The following is an 18,449-nucleotide window of genomic DNA, read 5'->3' on the forward strand; positions in this document are numbered from 1 at the left end:
TAAAGAAAGAGATCCGTTGATTTGGCTAAGGTAGGAAAGAATCTATTATTTATTTCCTAAAGAAAATTGCATTAATGAGATAGATCCGTTGATTTGGCTAAGGTAGGAAAGAATCTATTATTTGTTTCCTAAAGCAAATTGCATTAATGGGAGAGATCCGTTGATTTGGCTAAGGTAGGAAAGAATCTATTATTTGTTTGCTAAAGGAAATTGCATTAATGAAAGAGATCTGTTGATTTGGCTAAGGTAGGAAAGAATCTATTATTTGTTTCCTAAAGAAAATTGCATTAATGAGAGAGATTTGTTGATTTGGCTAAGGTAGGCGGTTTTTGCGGTTCTTGGCGGCTCAGTGTGAGGTGGGGTGACGTACAAAAAAATATCATGGAAGGTGAGACGGAAAAAAACCTGGGAGGTGGGAGTTGTCCCTGGCTAACCTACGAAATTTCATAGATTTTTTTAGGACGAAAAAAAACCAGTGGAGGTGGAACGAAAATTGGCCGGCGGAGACTACCACCTCCCACTACTGGCTTTTTTTCGTCCGGTTTTATTTCATCCCACCTCCCACTACTGACTTTTTTCTTAATTAATAACTCCACCCTCCTGCTGGTTTTTTTCTTATCTAATTCAATCTATTGATCCTTCCTTAGTCACAATGCACTTACATGTAGCCCTTACATGTAGCCTCGACAGATCGGTTTCCATATGAAATAAAACACAATCATCAATCAATCCTTGGTTCTCTTTTATAGGACTTGTTGCCATATATGAACCATACGATAACTTCCATATACAAAATAAAGGGAAACACAATCAGGTTTCCTTCCTTTCCAAAGTTCTAGCCACCGACCCCCTCCCCAGACCGCGTTCTTTTTCCCATGCCACCATCGACAATCTGCTCTCCCATTTCCTCGTCCTCCCCATGTTGTGAAGTTCCAACGCACAACTACACAAACACCAGTGACATAGAAAACCACCGCCTCCTCCTCCGCGCCACCGCCTACTCTATTTTTCCCCTCTGTGTGGCGACCTGAATGGAAGGCGGTGGATCTGGGATGCGCCTGGTTCCACAAGACGTCAGGCGTAAGGAAGGATGGAAAACCACCGGCTGGATGGCCAAGGGTGGCCCATTGAAGGTTTGAAACCTCCTATGGCGAAATTTTGTGCAACCTGCATGAAGATTGTAGGAGCTATCCATGTGGTCGTTCCATCGGCAACAAGTACGTATTGGATAGCACATAATTTGAAATTCTTGACGGATTTGACTGACCATGACTTTGACTCTCACAATGTTGCATGTTCTTCGGAGTTGACTGGTGGCGTTTTTAGGTTATTACTACCATGAAGATGAGAGGAACATCGAGAAAAATCCTTTCCCTAAAAAATGGATGGGAGGAATATCTTGGTCTATGATTTCATGATGAATAGGACCTTGAGAAAGCAGTGGATGATGCCTCGTTGATTCTCTTTGAATTTGGCTACTGTGGGAATGTGTATAGTCAGGCTTGGAGTGAGCGCTCCATGCATGTGTGTCAGTGGCACTCAGAGATTGGTTGTGCCGCTCTTGTGAGGGTGTGTGGGAGTGGTGTGCTCGAGACACGCTAATCTCGTGAGCAGGTGCGGAGATGAGTTGCACAAGAGAAACATTGGTGGGATGAACCCAAACCTTTATTTTATTTTTCTAATATGAATTATCCTTCCTTCTTAGAAAAACATGTTTTGAGTAAAGTTATCTTTACTATAGACATATATTGACAATTAATCAAGTATCAACATCATTGCATGCTTATTGCGTGGAATGTGTGTCCCAATGTTGACAGAAGGTATAAAAAGATTGTCTTGGAATTATTATTTTCTTGGGAAGATATTGTCCTGAATTCTCATTTCTCATCAGAAATTTAGTATCCATTTTCGTTGATCTTATTTGCAACATGTACAAGTCAGTAATAATCTAAGGGGGTGCCCTACCGGAGAAGATTATGATAGTTGGACAAGAAACTTGGTACTGTCGTGCAAGGTAGAGGTAGGAGAAATAGGAGATAAAAGCATGCATGGTGGGAGAAGGAAGTCGAGTGTCGCGTGGTAGTTCAGACATGGAGTGTGGAAGAAAGACAATGACGAGATGTATGTACCTACTAGATCATGACCATGAGATATCATCCCATAAAAATGGCCTTTGACTCTCATGTCACATGAATTTTCTCTTTGTATATATATATTTGTTAGTCCGTGGCAACGCACGGACACTTAGCTAGTGGGTTACTAATTTCTTGATATCCTGCATTTTAGTGGCTTGGAAACATCCTTTTACGACATCAATGGTGCTTGCAAGAGGGAAGGAGTCGAGAGGGCCGGGGTATAGCTGGCCAAATGGGCCGGTTTTTTCAGGCCGGCCCGTGAGCACGCCGGCACGGCCCGCCTTGGGCCAGGCACGGCACGGGCTAAACGGGCCGGGCCAGGCACGCGGCATGCCTTGGGCCGTGCCTGGGCCTAGAGGCTGGGCACGCGGGCCGGCATGGCACGGCCCGATTACATTTTTTTATTTTTTTATACATATATATATGGCCCAACATGTAAAAATAGGCTAAAAACGCTCAGTGCATCAAATAACAGGCTAAAATTATGCAGCCCATCGTGCTAAACAGGCCAACGTGCCGGCCCGTTTACTAACTTGGCCGTGCCTGGGCTGCAGGCTGCAGCACGCGGGCCGGCACGACACGGCCCGTATAATAATCGTACCTTGGCGGGCCGGGCCGTGCCAGGCACGATTAGGATGGGCCGTGCCGGGCCGGGCCGGGCCGGCCCGTTTGGCCAGCTATAGGCCGGGGTGCAGTGGTACAGATCGCAGCTTCATAGCACGAAATGAGTGCCTTTTTTAATTGCATTTCATCTCTACATGGCAAAATATTGCAAACATTTTGGACAATTCTTAAAATCATCTATATATCAGCAAATCCAAAGTGTTAGTTAAACATTGTTGATAATCGTAATTTTATTCCATAGCAATGCACAATTTTTACATAAGCAGGTCTATTTGTCGGACATTCATTTTTGATTTTTTTTGTTTGAATGAAGGAAGAGTGGCATATTTAGAGGTGATATTTGCTCCACATCGCCATCTTCATAATATTGATTATTCGATCCATGTTGTGGAAGTTTTGCCAACATGGATCCAACTATCCATGCCCACCGCATCAGTGTACTTTGCCATACCTATGATTTTTGCACGTCTCTAAAAGGAGTTCAAACATATGATTCATGCACATCTCTACAGGGAGTTTGGACATAGGTGTCGAGCTTCGATCGGAAAGTGGAGAGTGATTAAATTAGTCGAGGAAGAAGTTAATAGAACCCAATGATCCCTAAAGGTATATGTTAGACACAATTAAACCACTAGAATATGTTTGCCCCGTTGCAACGCACGGGCAATTGCCTATGTGATATCTAATTTGCTTGAGATTATCTTATGTCTAAGTTCCAGTTGATTGTAGAAATTGTTCCTGTCAGGTTTTGAGACACTGCAGATTCACAACACAACATAGGCGATTCGAGTTATCTCAGAACTGTTGCGGCTTGTTAGGTCAACCGGATTTGTAATAAGGCGTTGTTAATCGGTGAAATTTTGGCAGGGGTTGCGTATTCATCCTAAATCATACCATGTGGATGCACGTAGATGTTGAGCATTTCGGGAAGATGGTAAGGTGATTAAGTTCTTGGGATTGCAGACAGTTGCATTTCGTGTCACACCACGTAATGCGAGATAGTTAAGTTATCTTGCTTCCGAGACGAATGGGTTAGTTTGGACTGTCATCATTTGACCCATTGGTATGCAAAGTTTAAAGACAAATTAATCTCCATTCTTGCTAGTTGAGTTGTCATGACTCATCGTTGCTCCCAATACCAATTTTGAAAATATCGGTTGAGTCAACGATTTATGGGCCGATTAATCTTTACTAGGTAGGTAACCACTAAGATTGTGCCTAATCTTTGCTATTAGTCATATGGGCCGGTTTATAGCTCTGACAAGTGATTAATAGGGTCGGGACCATGTGGTCAGAAACCCCAAAAGTGTCCCTCCCTTAAGAAGCATCCCGCACAGCACACATCTCCCCGCTTGATAGGGTTTGGGCCTCCCCCAATGTGCTGCCAACTATAAGATGCAACAACAAAAAACTGCAATGCATTGTGGTAGACACGGGCTTCCTCCTTGAGTGACAATAGACCAGTACTATTTCTTTGTCATTCTTCCTTGAGTGACAAATATGCTAGAATTTATTTGTCATGTTTGAAACAGTAGGGTTTGTTTTGAGTTTTTATAGGCTTGGGATATATCAGTGATTTGAAAATGCTGGCGATGTGGGCATATGTAAAGTTGGCATAATATGCCATCACAATTAGTTCAGGTCTTACTACTGCTTTCCTTCAAGTTTTGCTGGCTGGATTACGCAGTATTGCACCATGCACCAAGAATTTCACAGGAAGTGCAGAAATGGAAACTACACTTGTTGGTCTTGCTGTGTATGTCCGCAGTTCCTTTTCCTATTTTAGTGCATAAACATGTTTTGTGGTCTCTGGAAGCCCACTTTATTTTTGGCTCAATTTAATTTCATTCTTATTCAGTTGCTACTAGGAATTCCAAATGCATCATGTGAGTGTTTGTTTTCCTTTGATTCTTTAGGAAGCTCATTACACATTGGGCCTTGTCAATCTTCTGCAAAAGTTGAGACTTATGATGAATGGAAGTTTGGAAGTCCCTTTAGGACAACGGAAACAACAAAAACAATAAATTACATAAGTTCAACTCAATATTAGAGCATCAACCTATAGTTGAGCTTTAACAAAGTAAATACATTGGCACCAAAGTAGCTTGCAATTTCTATTGTCGTAGTAAAGAGAGAGACGTGCACCAAACTCTACCTACCGGAGTTGGAGTCTCCCATGTGGTGATGCCACGTCTTCCCTTTGGGGAGTTTTCCGTTTATTGCGGGAGCGTGGTTGAATTATAGCAGGTGCAGAGTAATTTGTAATTATTATTTTTACCTAGAATGATTCCTATTTTCACCCTATTATTATCACAAGGAAAGCGTAGGATATGATCAAATCTATACAGACGTGTACAAGAAGCAGGAGCAAGAATGCTCGGATTCACGATGTCATGGAGATTTATATTTGCTGAATTAGCCCTCCTGGCATTGTTCTTCAGTCAGCTGATTTGTCATATGAACCTCTTAATATATTTCTTAATAAATATCTGGGACATGCAAGAAGAAAGGGAGTATCTGCAGGTCTATGCTATTGCAAAACTAAACCTGATAATCCTTTATCTGGTTCGGTGCAAACCCGCCTCCCTAGGGCCCCGATCACTGATTTGCTAGAGCATAGAGGTGCCTAAGATTCTTGGTTTGTGCAGGTAACTATTCCCTCCGTTCCTAAATAATTGTCTTTCTAGAGATTTTAACAAGTGACTACATACAGAGTAAAATGAGTGAATCTACATTCTAAAATATGTCTATATACATCTGTATGTGGTTGTCCATTTAAAAGCTCTAAAAGAAAAATATTTAGGAACGGAGGGAGTATTTCATAATGTGCCAGTACATTCTGTCCACATATAGCCTTTATGGGCACGTGTTGACAGCTTGAAGGCATTCAACTTTTATAGGACAAGAGAAATTAGTAGTCCATGTAATGAAAAATATATGCCAATTTCTGAACTTGAACAAAGGACATGGGAAGTAAAGTACGGCATAAGCTTAGTTGTTAGAGGAGGGAGATGCCACTGAGTACAACGTTGATCAGGTTGCCTAGAAGATATATATAGGATCGAAAGTGCCTCCATTCATTTACAAATACTCTTTGTAACTCAAACGAGCAACAATAGCAAGATAGATAACATGGAGAATCTTTTGATTAGTTGATTTATTTCACTTTTTGTGTTAAGAGTTGCCATTGCATTTGGATAGGATTTAACTGATTATAATATTGTATGAGTTCATTTTTCCTTTTGTTATCTACTGTATTTATGATCACCCCTTTGTTTTAGTCTCATTTTTCAGATATATATGTATGGTGGGAGGGGTACTGCAGTACATGCATCTTTCATTATTGGTAAGTCAGAAATTTAATACAACACACGCTCGTGGTAGGTGAGAATGATTTCATTAGTTAATTCAGACATGCAATACCTCATCATATCTAGCGGTACACGAAGACCATTTCATATATCTATTAAAAATTTAGAAGGTGCCCGCAATGCTAGAGCAAGGATAAATGACGAGAGTACTAATAATTTTTAAAAAAAAAATGAAATTATTGCTTTCAACTATTCAACTGGCTGATCGTCAAAAAGGGAGACCAGAAAAATAACTTAGAGCCTTTTATATATAAGAATTATGTTTCTAATTATGGGTGTTATGTCAGAAAGATCCACCATTGTTTCATCTTCAGAGAGTATTTGGTAATGACATTGTTGCCAAGGAATAGTGGAGATTCTTTCAAGAACAGCCCATAATCTATCGCTTCATATGCATCTAGAATAATTAGCCACCAATGTCCGCACAACATAGTCAACGACCGAGGGCAATCGGTCACAAGCCATCATTCTTGAAATATAATTTCATCCTGTAGTAACGCACTGACACCTAGCTAGTAGTACTTTTATGTTTTACCGTGCCGTTTCATGAGCTTTGTAAATGATTAAACCTTAAATGCTTTTAAAAAATGTGACAAAATCGTGCATGAGACAGTCCAGCAACATGACAGAAATGGCAGCGTTTGACCTACACCGATATGTATCGACTGATCGTCTCGCCAATCCCAGTACACGGAAGCTTGTTCGTACCTCCTTGCCGGCGGTGTGAGTGCGGTCGTCCCGACAAGCGGCCGGCCTGCCCCCAGCGTCCCTTTTCACGACCGGCCGCCGGCCTCTAAATACTAAAACGCCGTGGAGATCGATCCCCCACGCAAGTCAACGAGACCGGCCAACTAGTAAGGCAGCGCAGATGGTGGAGATCCCGCTGGTCGACCTGTGGCTCGCCGGTGCGCGGCCGGAGGAGTCGGCGTGCCCGCGGCGCTGCAGGCCGAGATGAAGGCCGCCGTGCGCGCGGTCTTCAACCTCCCCAACGAGGCCAAGCGCCACAACACCAGCGTCATCGCCTGCAACGGCTAGGTCGCGCCCAGCCCCGCCAACCCGCTTACTGGATTACAGACCTTGGGTCACTTTGTTTCAGTTAAATAAAATGGTCGTATATGTCATGGTTTTGTCACGGTAGATGATTAGTGAAAGGACTTAAGCGTGAAGCCATCGCAACGGTGATTAGCTTGTCGGGATTGAGCGGGACAAGAGACACAAGTTTACACAGGTTCGGCTCCTCACGGTGGAGGTAAAAGCCTACTCTTACTCTTGTTGCTTATTGTTTGAGTATCAATTACAAGGGAGCGATTCCGCTTGACCTAGCTATCGATTGATTGTTACCTGTCTATTCTATGCCTGGGACACGCCTTTAGATACAGGTCGAGGCCACCGGCTTACAAGAGTCCGGGTCGAGTTACAACCCGTGACCATATTCTAAATCACCTCGCCTTATAAGGCAAGTCATCATAAGGCGGCTTACGCCTATGGGCCACACATCGTCTTTAGGCCTTGGGATTTAAATCGGCCCATCTTGTGAGTTGCCCCTTGGGTACTTGGGCGCGTCTAAAGCCTTGACTCCGTGAGTCACCAACGGTCTAACCCGGCCCTTCTTGGGCGTGTTATATCGTGGGGTCATATCCCCAACATTAGGCCCCAGATTGATTTGAACTTATTCATGTCAACTAATATCCTCCGTCTAGCGAGTCATCCTTTTACTTCTCTTCATTGCGGTCTTGAAAAGTCTTCATAACCCGCCATAAAGAGATGATGTCACCTCCGTGATTTCGGAAAACCCTTCATGACATCATAACGAATCTTTGTATAAATCAATCATTCCAAAATTGGAGGCGTCCCTTTCCTGTAAAATTTATTGTGCCTCCTCGATCCTCGCACTAGCCATTTACTGTTACTTTCCCTTATAAATAGGCACGAGGGCCCTCCTTTTGCCTTTTACCGCGTATTCTTCACTTCTCCTTCCTCCTCCTGAGTCCCTTCGCAACTGGAGCTCTGCCGCGCCCGTCAATGCGCGCCAGCCTTCTTTGCTCGAGGTCGCCATACCTCCTCCTCGTCGTCAGGACACAACGGCGCGCCTCCGCTTTCCTCCGCCGCCCTCAGGTACCATCCTTCTTCTTTCTTAGATCTACATTAGGTCACCCGAATTCATGGAGTTCATCGGCATTCATCCCCTTCCAGATCAACATATCTTTGAATAGAAATTGTTTTTGATCCGGAAAAACACCATAGAAATATTGCGGTAGTAGTTTTGGCACCGTCTTATACCTTCAACGACTTGTATACCTTTTAGAATCAATAGGTTGTCTGCTAGTTTTTCCGTCACCACCTTTTACGTTTAGTAATTATTTTTCTTTTTTGAACTGTCCATAGATCCATAAATATAGTTGTTTGATTGTGAAACTTTTTTGCTCCACACTTAGCAGAATTTCCAACAATTCTAAACTTTAGATGACCTGCCTCTGCATCTTTGGGCGACTTACCAATATATTCATGAAGGAAATATGCCCTAGAGGCAATAATAAAGTTGTTATTTATATTTCCTTATATCATGATAAATGTTTATTATTCATGCTAGAATTGTATTAATCGGAAACTTAGTACATGTGTGAATACATAGACAAAACATAGTGTCCCTAGTATGCCTCTACTATACTAGCTCGTTAATCAAAGATGGTTATGTTTCCTAACCATATAGACATGTGTTGTCATTTGATGAACGGGATCACATCATTACGAGAATGATGTGATAGACAAGACCAATCCGCTAGCTTAGCATTATAATCGTTACAGTTTCATTACTACTGCTTTCTTCATGACATGTACATGTTCCTCAGACTATGAGATTATGCAACTTCCGAATACCGGAGGAACACCTTGAGTGCTATCAAACGTCACAACGTAACTGGGTGATTATAAATATGCTCTACAGGTGTCTCCGAAGGTGTTTATTAGGTTGGCATAGATCGAGAATATGATTTGTCACTGCGTGTATCAGAGAGGTTTCTCTGGGCCCTCTCGGTAATGCTCATCACTATAAGCCTTGCAAGCAATATGACTAATGAGTCAGTTGCGGGTTGAAGAATTACGGAACGAGTAAAGAGACTTGCCGGTAACAAGATTGAACTAGGTATGATGATCTGACGATCGAATCTCGGACAAGTAACATACCGGTGACAAAGGGAACAACGTATGTTGTTATGCGGTTTGACCGATAAAGATCTTCGTAGAATATGTAGGAGCCAATACGAGCATCAAGGTTCCGCTATTGGTTATTGATCAGAGATGTGTCTCGATCATGTCTACATAGTTCTCGAACCCGTAGGGTCCGCACGCTTAACATTCGATGATGATTTGTATTATGAGTTATGTGTTTTTGATGATCGAAGTTTGTTTGGAGTCCTGGATGAGATCACGGACGTGACGAGGAGTCTCGAAATGGTCGAGACATAAATATTGATATATTGAAAGACTATGTTTGAACACCGGAAAGGTTTCGGAAGAGTTCGTGCATTTTTCGGGGAACCGAGGGGTTACCGGAACCCCCCGGGGAAGTTATGGGCCTAGATGGGCCATAAGGGAGTAGGAGAGGGAAGGCCAGAAGGTGGCGCGCGCCCCTCCCCTTAGCAGTCCGAATTGGACTAGGGAGAGGGGGCGCGGCCCCCTCTTTCCTTCCCCTCTCCCTCTCCTTCTGTCCTTCCCCCTTTTGGACTAGGAAAAGTTGGTGGGGGCGAATCCTACTAGGTTTGGAGTCCTAGTAGGACTCCCCCCCTGGCGCGCCTTCCCTTGGCCGGCCTCCTCCTCCTCCCTCCTTTATATACGGGGGCAGGGGGCACCCCATAGCACACCAGTTGTTCTCTTAGCCATGTGCGGTGCCTCCCTCCATAGTTTAACACCTCGGTAATATCGTCGTAGTGCTTAGGCGAAGCCCTGCACCGATAACATCATCAATACCGTCGCCACGCCATTGTGCTGACGGAGCTCTTCCTCGTCCTCAACTAGATCAATAGCTTGATGGACGTTATCGGGCTGAACGTGTGCTGAACGGGGAGGTGCCGTACGTTTGGTACTTGGATCGGTTGGATTGTGAAGACATTCGACTACATCAACCGCGTTAACTAAACGCTTCTGCTTTCGTTCTACGAGAGTACGTGGACACACTCTCCCGTCTCGTTTCTATGCATCTCCTATATAGATCTTGCGTGATTGTAGGAAATTTTTTAAATTACTACGTTCCCCAACAATTCATAATCCGCCAGTGTTATAGAGACTGAATATTTTTTACACAACCCGCCATTATTTATGGCGACTTATCTTTAAACTGCCGGACTTGGGTTATGATGATGATGAATCGTTACTTCTCAAGTAACGTGACATACTCTTATTCTGCAGCTTCCATCCTCCTTAGGTGACTCAATATGACAAAAACCACTCTCTCTAACTGGGGCCCTTCCCTAGTCACTGAAGAAATCCTTAAGGATTATGTGGGCCGAGGTCTCTTGGCGACTCAAGAAGAGATTGGCTGGCAAGTTATCCAAGGAGAAAATATTCCCAATCCTGGTGAAGGAGAAGTGATAGTTTTTACTCACCATATCCTTAGAGGCTTTACACCACCTGGGTCAAAGTTTTTTCAGGACGCCTTGCACTATTTCAATCTTCATCCTCAAGATATATGCCCAAATTCAGTGACGAACCTTTGCCACTTTCAATTTTTCTGTGAAGCTTATTGGAAAGTAGAGCCCGCTATTGCTCTCTTCAAGGAATTCTTCTACATAAACCGCCAGACTGAATGTACCAATGGCCCGAGTCAAGAATTAGGCGGGGTCTCAATCCAGCGACGCAGAGACGGTGGCTTTCATGTAGCCACCCCAAAGGATGGATAAAGACATGGTTTTGTTGCAAGAACACTGCCCCAGCTAATGAGAACCCTCTGCCGGATTATAGGGCTAATGGCCTTCCTATCAATTTTGACCCCCAAAGAAAGCTTCTGCCAGATGAACATATTGAAGCATTTCAATATTATCCAAAGATAACGACTTTATTAGCCAATGGGTTAACTGGAGTTGACTTAGCCCGTTACTGGGCCTCATGGAGAATTCTTCCCTTAAGCCGTCGCCTCAGCTTAATATGTGAATATTCAGGCGAGTCAGATGACCCTCAACGGTACAGCTCCGATAACTTTATTGCTGAGGAGATATTTCAAACTGTGAACTCTATGCTTTGGGGAGTCTAAAGAAAATTGTAATAAGACTGGACTGCTACCATTCTTCAAGTTCAACCCGGCCCCACCTGTAAGTACTAGTTTATGTCTAGCTTAAATATCCTTGACTTATTCTGCATCTTATTTGTTAATTCCCTCTTCATTACACAACCCGACTCTGCTTTTTGGAAAAGAAAGATAAAGACTGCTATGGCCAAGGTCAGGACTGGCCCAAAGTCAAAGAAGAACAAGGCAGCTGCTCCAGCTGAGCTGGTTGCTGTGGGCGAGTCAGCTGACGCTGACAAGCAATCAGAGGTAGAACTCGACTCTCTTGGCCGACTCTTTATTGAATTAGCTAACACCTCTTATTCTCAGGATGAGGTTGCCACAAGCCGGCTGACGATATTGAGGTAATTCTTGTCTCTTCTAGCTCAGACCACGCACCTTCTGAAAAAAATACGGCGGGTTGTCCGGAAAGTAAAGTTTTCTCATCCAGATGCTCACTTAGATCCATATTTTATTTTGAAGAAAACTTAGCATGAGTCAAGACGCCAGACTCGAAGTGGCGGCTCAGGCGACTTAATGGCCAGGTTAACTCATGAACCTTCCGCCTGTAAACGGCTCGCTGAGGTGCCACACAGTCCAACTTCCTCTTTACCCAAAGCTGGTCTTATGAGACATCCTCTTAACCCTTATGACTCCAATTATCAGGAGTCGCCGCCGTCTTCAAGAGGCTCATCTCAAACCCAGCTGCCTGTCTTCATTGTTCCTTACATTTATTTATAACTTAAAATTTATTGTCATACTTGTCTTGACACTCCAATGTGATCACAGGGTCAAAGCCAAGGAGAAGAAGAGAAAGGTTGGCAACTCTTCCAAGTACCCCAAGTCCCTGAGTCAGAGGAATAGGTGTTGGTAACCCCTGAGGCCAACACCGAACATCCTGAAGAGCATCACAACAAGCCAGATAACCCGCCTCCACAGGCTGACATGACTGCCTCGGAGGCCATGGATATACCTGGCCAAACCTCGGGCCGGGCCGGGCTTCGGGTCGGGCCTAGCCAAGCCCGACACAAAAAACTCAGGCCCGGGCCCGGCCCGGCCCGGCTATCGGGCCTGTGTTTCTGGGTCCGAGCCCGGCCCGAGCACATAAAAGCCCGTCGGGCTTCGGGCCGGCCCGGCCCGACCTTCAAAAAATGGCAAAAACAACGGGCCCGGGCCCGGCCCAGCCCGGCCTTCAGGCTAAAAAACTAGGCCCGAGCCCGGCCCGGGGGCAGCGTCAGGCCGGGCTGGGTCGGGCTTTTTCGGGCCGGGCCGGCCGGGCCGGGCTTCCCATGGCCAGTACTAGCCATGGATACTAAAGCTAACCCGGCGGATAATCGTGACCTGCCAAATCCAATTCCTTCTTCTACTCCTATCAAGACCAGTGAAGAAGCCCTTCTTGAGGAAAATACTGATGGCGTTGCCATTATTGGGGCGAGTCAGAAGACACCCAAGACCTCCACTGTGCTAGCTAAGCACTCGGCAAAAGAAGAGTCGCTCTTGCTGGAAAAGGGCAAAACAATGTTTGAATTGCTGAACTGTGAGGCACTTAGCGCGGAAGAGGTATATGCAGGCTATTTGAGCCACTTAAACACAAGCCGGGACATGGAGAGGCCAGGGATGTCCTCCGTTTCAAAAAAAAAAAAAAAAGGCCTTCGACCTCTTTGACGCCGCCGCGCCCGCCGACTTCGACGCCTTCTGCGCGCGCCTGGACGTGCCGCCCCATGCCAGTTCGGACGAAGAAATGGATCACCGCAGCACTTCCTTGGTCCTAAAATGAATTTTGATCCCCCAAATTTGGTCTCAACATACGCGCAATCTGTTGCAGGGGCGATGCACGAGCTGATCGTGGACGTCGCCGGCAAGGTGGCCGCGAGCCTCGGGCTGGAGGGCCACCGGTTCCAGTTCCGCATGAACAGGTACAACTACACGCACGACATCGTGGGCTCCTCGGGCGTGCAGATTCACGCGGACTCCGGCTTCCTCACCGTGCTCCAGGAGGACCACTGCGTCGGCGGCCTCGAGGTGCTGGACCCCGCCACTGACGAGTTCGTCCGCGTCGACCCCGTCGCCGGCTCGCTCCTCGTCAACATCGGCACGGAACGGTACCGTAAATTCGTTACAGCGGTAAAACTGTTGGCGTCTTCGTATACGTCCGGTGCGCTGAGCCTCGGAGTCTGAGTGAGCAACCCGTCTTGTGCTTCAGGCGTGGAGCAACGGGTGCCGCGCATCTCCATCGCCCTGTTCCTGCTCGCGCCCAAGGACGACAGGGTGTGAGCGCCGGAGGCGTTCGTCGACGCGCAGCACCCGCGCCGGTTCCAGCCGTTCTACTACGACGACTACCGGAAGCTCCGGCTGTCCACCGGCGAGCGCGCTCGCTCGAATGGTGGCGTAGCTTAGGTATCTGACGGGGCATGTTTAGGCTCCAGAGTGTAATTCTCAGCTAGCTGTTCACACAGCTGAGTGAGGCTGTGAATTGTTGTTGTTTTCAGTCAATGAAATCTTGTACGAATTGCAAAAGGTGAAAAATTGCAAACTAAGGTCTCCCATGAAGCACAGTTATCTGATTTACTTTTGCTCAACGGTCATCCTCTTGCTTTTTCCGTATACTAGCACAGTGTCCGTGTGTTGCTACGAAGCAATTAAAAAGAAGAGATGTTAGGACACCGACTTGGGAGATGAGCAAAAGATGTTAGTATCTTGCACCGTTCACGACAAAAAAGAGAGCAAAAATACAGTAAGAGGGATGAGGTAGGTGTCAAAGAATTTGATATGACTGTAGTAGGTCCTTCGAAAGATTTATAGTGTGACAATGTTTTGAATTTGAAAACATGGGAGAATGGGCATTACAATTTGTTCACTCATATGGTATGATATAGAACTTCAAATTTTTGTTAGGAAGAGAAACTAAAACCGAAATCATGATGTTGACTTGGAGTCATATTTTTTGCAATTGTTATTTGTGTCTTCTACACGAGTGTTGGTTTTCACGCATTAGTAAAATAGAATTGTTTATATGACTTTTGGAAGTTTGCTACTTCCACATGTGAAGAGGAAGAGGAGTGTATTTGTTTATTGTAAATGTTGTTGGCCCCACAGGTGAACTCGCCACCAACTCCAACCTTTAAGTAGAAAAATAGGCCAATTATTATTCTCGCCTCACATCTAGTGTTCGTCCACCGGAGGTGGCGGCGGCAGGGCAAGGAGATAGGTGACAGTGAGTGAGTGAGACTGAGAATGGATGGGGACACTAAGTTGTTTCACGCCTTGGCTAACGGACTCACGCAAAGAAGTTCATCCCTTCGGTCACGGCGGATGGGCATGTGATAGCAGACCAACCATGAGAGGAGAATGCCTCCTCTGATCTTTCGCCCTATCAGTCTTGTCAAAGTTTCCTCAAACTGGTGGCTAAGATCGTCGCTAACAGGGCCAGGCCTTTCATGAACTTGCTGGTGTGCATGAATCAGTCTGCTTTCAAGTGGCAAGAAGGTCAGATGATAGAAGCTGCAGAGCTACAATGCTGAAACCATGGTTTTCAATTTTAGTTTCAGAAAATTTTAGCACTAAGCCCAATCGCCGAAATTCACAGAATTTTAGTGATTTTAGTTTGCATTTCAGCCAAAAGGCCGAAATATTAACTTGAATTCAATTGAATATTTGATTTTTCTTGAAAATATTTGAATTCCTATGTACTACTGAAATTGTTGAAATATTTTGGCCAAAACATAAATATATCTGTGCCTGCTGGAATTAATTTCATCGAAATCTCACTGAAAGTGAGAACCATGGCTGAAACTAGACATATCGTGGTCGTTGACTCCCTTTCGTGGCAATTCCTATTCATAATTAGGATTGATGTTCAGCGTCTGCTATGATGCGCTTTATATGAATAGGAATTGCTCAGGTCTCCTATCTGTTTTTCAGGCTGTGATACCTCTTTCGCAAATTATTATGCAATGTGTTTCCAACTATGGTACGAGGTCATTCACATGGCCGTCTTATATGTGCCTAGATGTAATCTTGTTGGACAAAGCTGCCCCTCCAACATCAAGCACTGACTTACATATGGAGATAACCCAAGACAGCAACAAATCTTTGGTTGACGTCGTATGTATATACTTATATGCAGGTAGGCATACAGTGAGAGGACAAGGAGATATGATGTGACTGGTTCATCATGTGGACCTATTAAATCAAGCCAGCTTGCGTATAATGTACTATAAAGTATCGGTGCTGCTAAATCTCAGTCGACTGAGACTTCGCAAAGTCTCAGTCGACGCGTCCACCGTTTGATTGTTATTTGCTTTAAGACTCGCGCTGTAAGTGGGTTTGTCTTGTTCTGGCCTGTTAATGCAGCCAGTTGTTTTTTCTTCAGGTCTTCTGGTTGTCTGGGCCCTTTTTCTCGCGGTCCAGAGGGTTTGCGTGGTGGGCTGAGGATGTGCGGGGAGCCTTTTCAGTGTCTTTCCTGTGATTTGTTCTTTTTCTTCATTTTAATTTTGCTTTTTTTTGTGGTACAACGGTTGTGAGCTTGGCCTTTTTCTCTTTGCCTGCGTTGTTATGTACTCCCTCCGTTCCTAAATATAAGTCTTTGTAGAGATTTCACTACGAACCACATACGAATGTATATAGATGCATTTTAAGTGTAGATTCATTCATTTTGCTTCGTATGTAGTCCACCTAGTGGAATCCCTACAAAGACTTATATTTAGGAACGGAGGGATTATTAGGGAGAAAAAAGTATACGTCCATTTCTTTTCATGTGTGATCCTCAAAAAAATAAAAAATTCTTTTCATGTGCAGTTATGTTTGTCTTTTTTGTTTTTCCATTTCTTCTTTTCTAAATAATTTTTGTAAGTACATGAACAATTGTAGAATTATATGAAGATTTTTTTGTATAAATATTTTTCTTCTTGTAAAATCACATGTTTTATAAAGAATATAAAACTTTGATATTACAAGTATATGTATGTAATTTCGCTTGCGTAACAATAGTTGCACACTCGTTTGCTATGCGTAGCTGGATGTTCATCGTCCATGTGAAACTCCTTCAAAAATTATTCAATATAATTAGTTTATCAATAACTGTTTATATTTTTAGGTTCTACTTTATTTGTATTTCTAGTTTCTATGTTTTTGTTGTATTGGGTTTTCCGTTGTTGTTACCGCTACACTAAATCTCAGTAGGGAAGTCTCAGTCGATGGCACTAAGATTTGTGTGTACGTGTACGTTGGCTCGAACGAGCTCTTTTCTTGGTCGCTGCACGGGCTGGTGGAGATGAGAGAGCCTTTCTTTTATTTTTCTTCTCGGCGTTGTTCCCTTTGCTGTGCAGCCCAAGTTTCCCGAGAGTGTTTTTTTAGTTATTTTTGTCAGCCTACAAAATAAGTACTTTGTCTTATTTCTTTTTCTCGCCCTACACAAATGAGTTTTGCCTGTAGGAGAGGAAGTCTCGCTGGCTTCTCTTTTTCCCAAAAGAAATTTTCATTTTCATTTTTTCCTTTTTCTTTACCATTTTCTTCTTTTTATTGTTTTACTTTTCATTTACTTTTTATAAGACTTTAGCTGTTTTTATTTTTATTTTTATTTATTATTGCTCATCACGTTTCATATTTTTCGTTTTTTTTCTTCTTGTTTAATTAATTTAATTTTTCATTTTTCATTTTGTCCTTGCTTATTAATGTTGTGTTTTATTCTATATGATTTTAGCATATTTTCCAACTTTCTAGCAGCCCTATTTTAGCAACGAAATATCCTACCAATTTTTTTGTTAATCATTTTCAGTTGCACATCCATTAGATGATTTGTAAGTAAATGTTGGCTGCAATAGTTGAAATTTTATTAGCGGGATTGCTAAAATTCAGCCGATTGAGTTTAACCGAAGTCCCGGTACACATATATAGTCGTTAGATCACTGTTTCCGTAAGATTCACGCAACACTGCTTGTCTAGTGTTACCCCGACCTATTTAGCGCTCGCTTCTTCTTGTTTACTTTTCTCGTGTTCGATATTGATGCGCGATGTGCTGGTTGTGCGAGGCGTTTTTTATTGTTTTTGTTGGACATTTCAATCGCCATGTACACACCATATCTACCACGGAGTACTCGTCTGAGGGGAAGGGTCTTTGTCCCTCGAGGTTCTTCAGTTGCATTTGTTTTCATCTGTTTTCCCCTCTTTTATGCCAGATCTCTATTTGTGGATTTATTTATGTATGCATTTTATTTATCTATGCTTGTATAATGTGGGAAATGCTTCTTCTTTGATGAGTGGGGATTTTTGAACCATGTAGACATAAATGTTAGTGGGTATGTTGGTTGTTAGCGGATTTTTAAACCATGACTTTTGTTTTGTATAGGACCGACATTTTCATATATATTTTTCTTGTTTATGCATAAAAGAATATTAGCATATATTTTTTTCTTGCACCCGGGTGCAAGTGCATGTCTTCTAACCCGACCACAACTGGACTTTTTTGTTTTGTCGGAGGGGACGGGCCAGTTGTAAGCCTGACAACAACCCGGCAACTGCATGTCCCCCAATATGGTTGCAACTCGACTTTTGTTTTGTCGGAGGGGGCGCTGGGAGAGGGGCGGGCCATTTGCAATCCCAACAACAACACCGCAACTGCAAGTGCCGCACTCGACCGCAATTGCATGTCCGCCAACATGGTTGCAACTCTACTTTTGTTTTGTCGAAGGGGGCACCTGGAAAGGGGACGGACCAGTTGCAAGCCCGACAACAGCCCCGCAACTCCATGTCCCCCAACATTGTTGCTACTCGATTTTTGTTTTGTTGAAGGGGGCACCAAGAGAGGGGGCCGGCCAGTTGCAAGCCCGACAACAACCCTGCAACTGCAAGCGCTACACCCGCCCGCAACTGCATTGCCCCTCAACATGGTTGCAACTTGACTTTGTTTTGTCCGAGGGGGCGCCGGGAGAGGAGGCGGGCCAGCTGCAAACCCAACAGCAGCCCCGCAACTTCAAGTACCGCACTCGACCGCAACTGCATGTTTTTAACCCGACCGCAACTGGACTTTTTTTCTGTCGGAGGGGACGCCGGGAGAGGGGGCGG

General features: G+C 44.1%; 1 pseudogene; it reads left to right on the forward strand.

The window, feature by feature from the left end:
• The first annotated feature begins 6,998 nt into the window (after positions 1 to 6,998).
• On the forward strand, positions 6,999 to 13,784 carry LOC119345444 (annotated as a pseudogene).
• Positions 13,785 to 18,449: the final 4,665 nt, after the last annotated feature.

Source organism: Triticum dicoccoides, unplaced genomic scaffold, assembly GCF_002162155.2.
Source record: "Triticum dicoccoides isolate Atlit2015 ecotype Zavitan unplaced genomic scaffold, WEW_v2.0 scaffold23807, whole genome shotgun sequence".
NCBI classification, from domain to species: Eukaryota; Viridiplantae; Streptophyta; class Magnoliopsida; order Poales; family Poaceae; genus Triticum; species Triticum dicoccoides.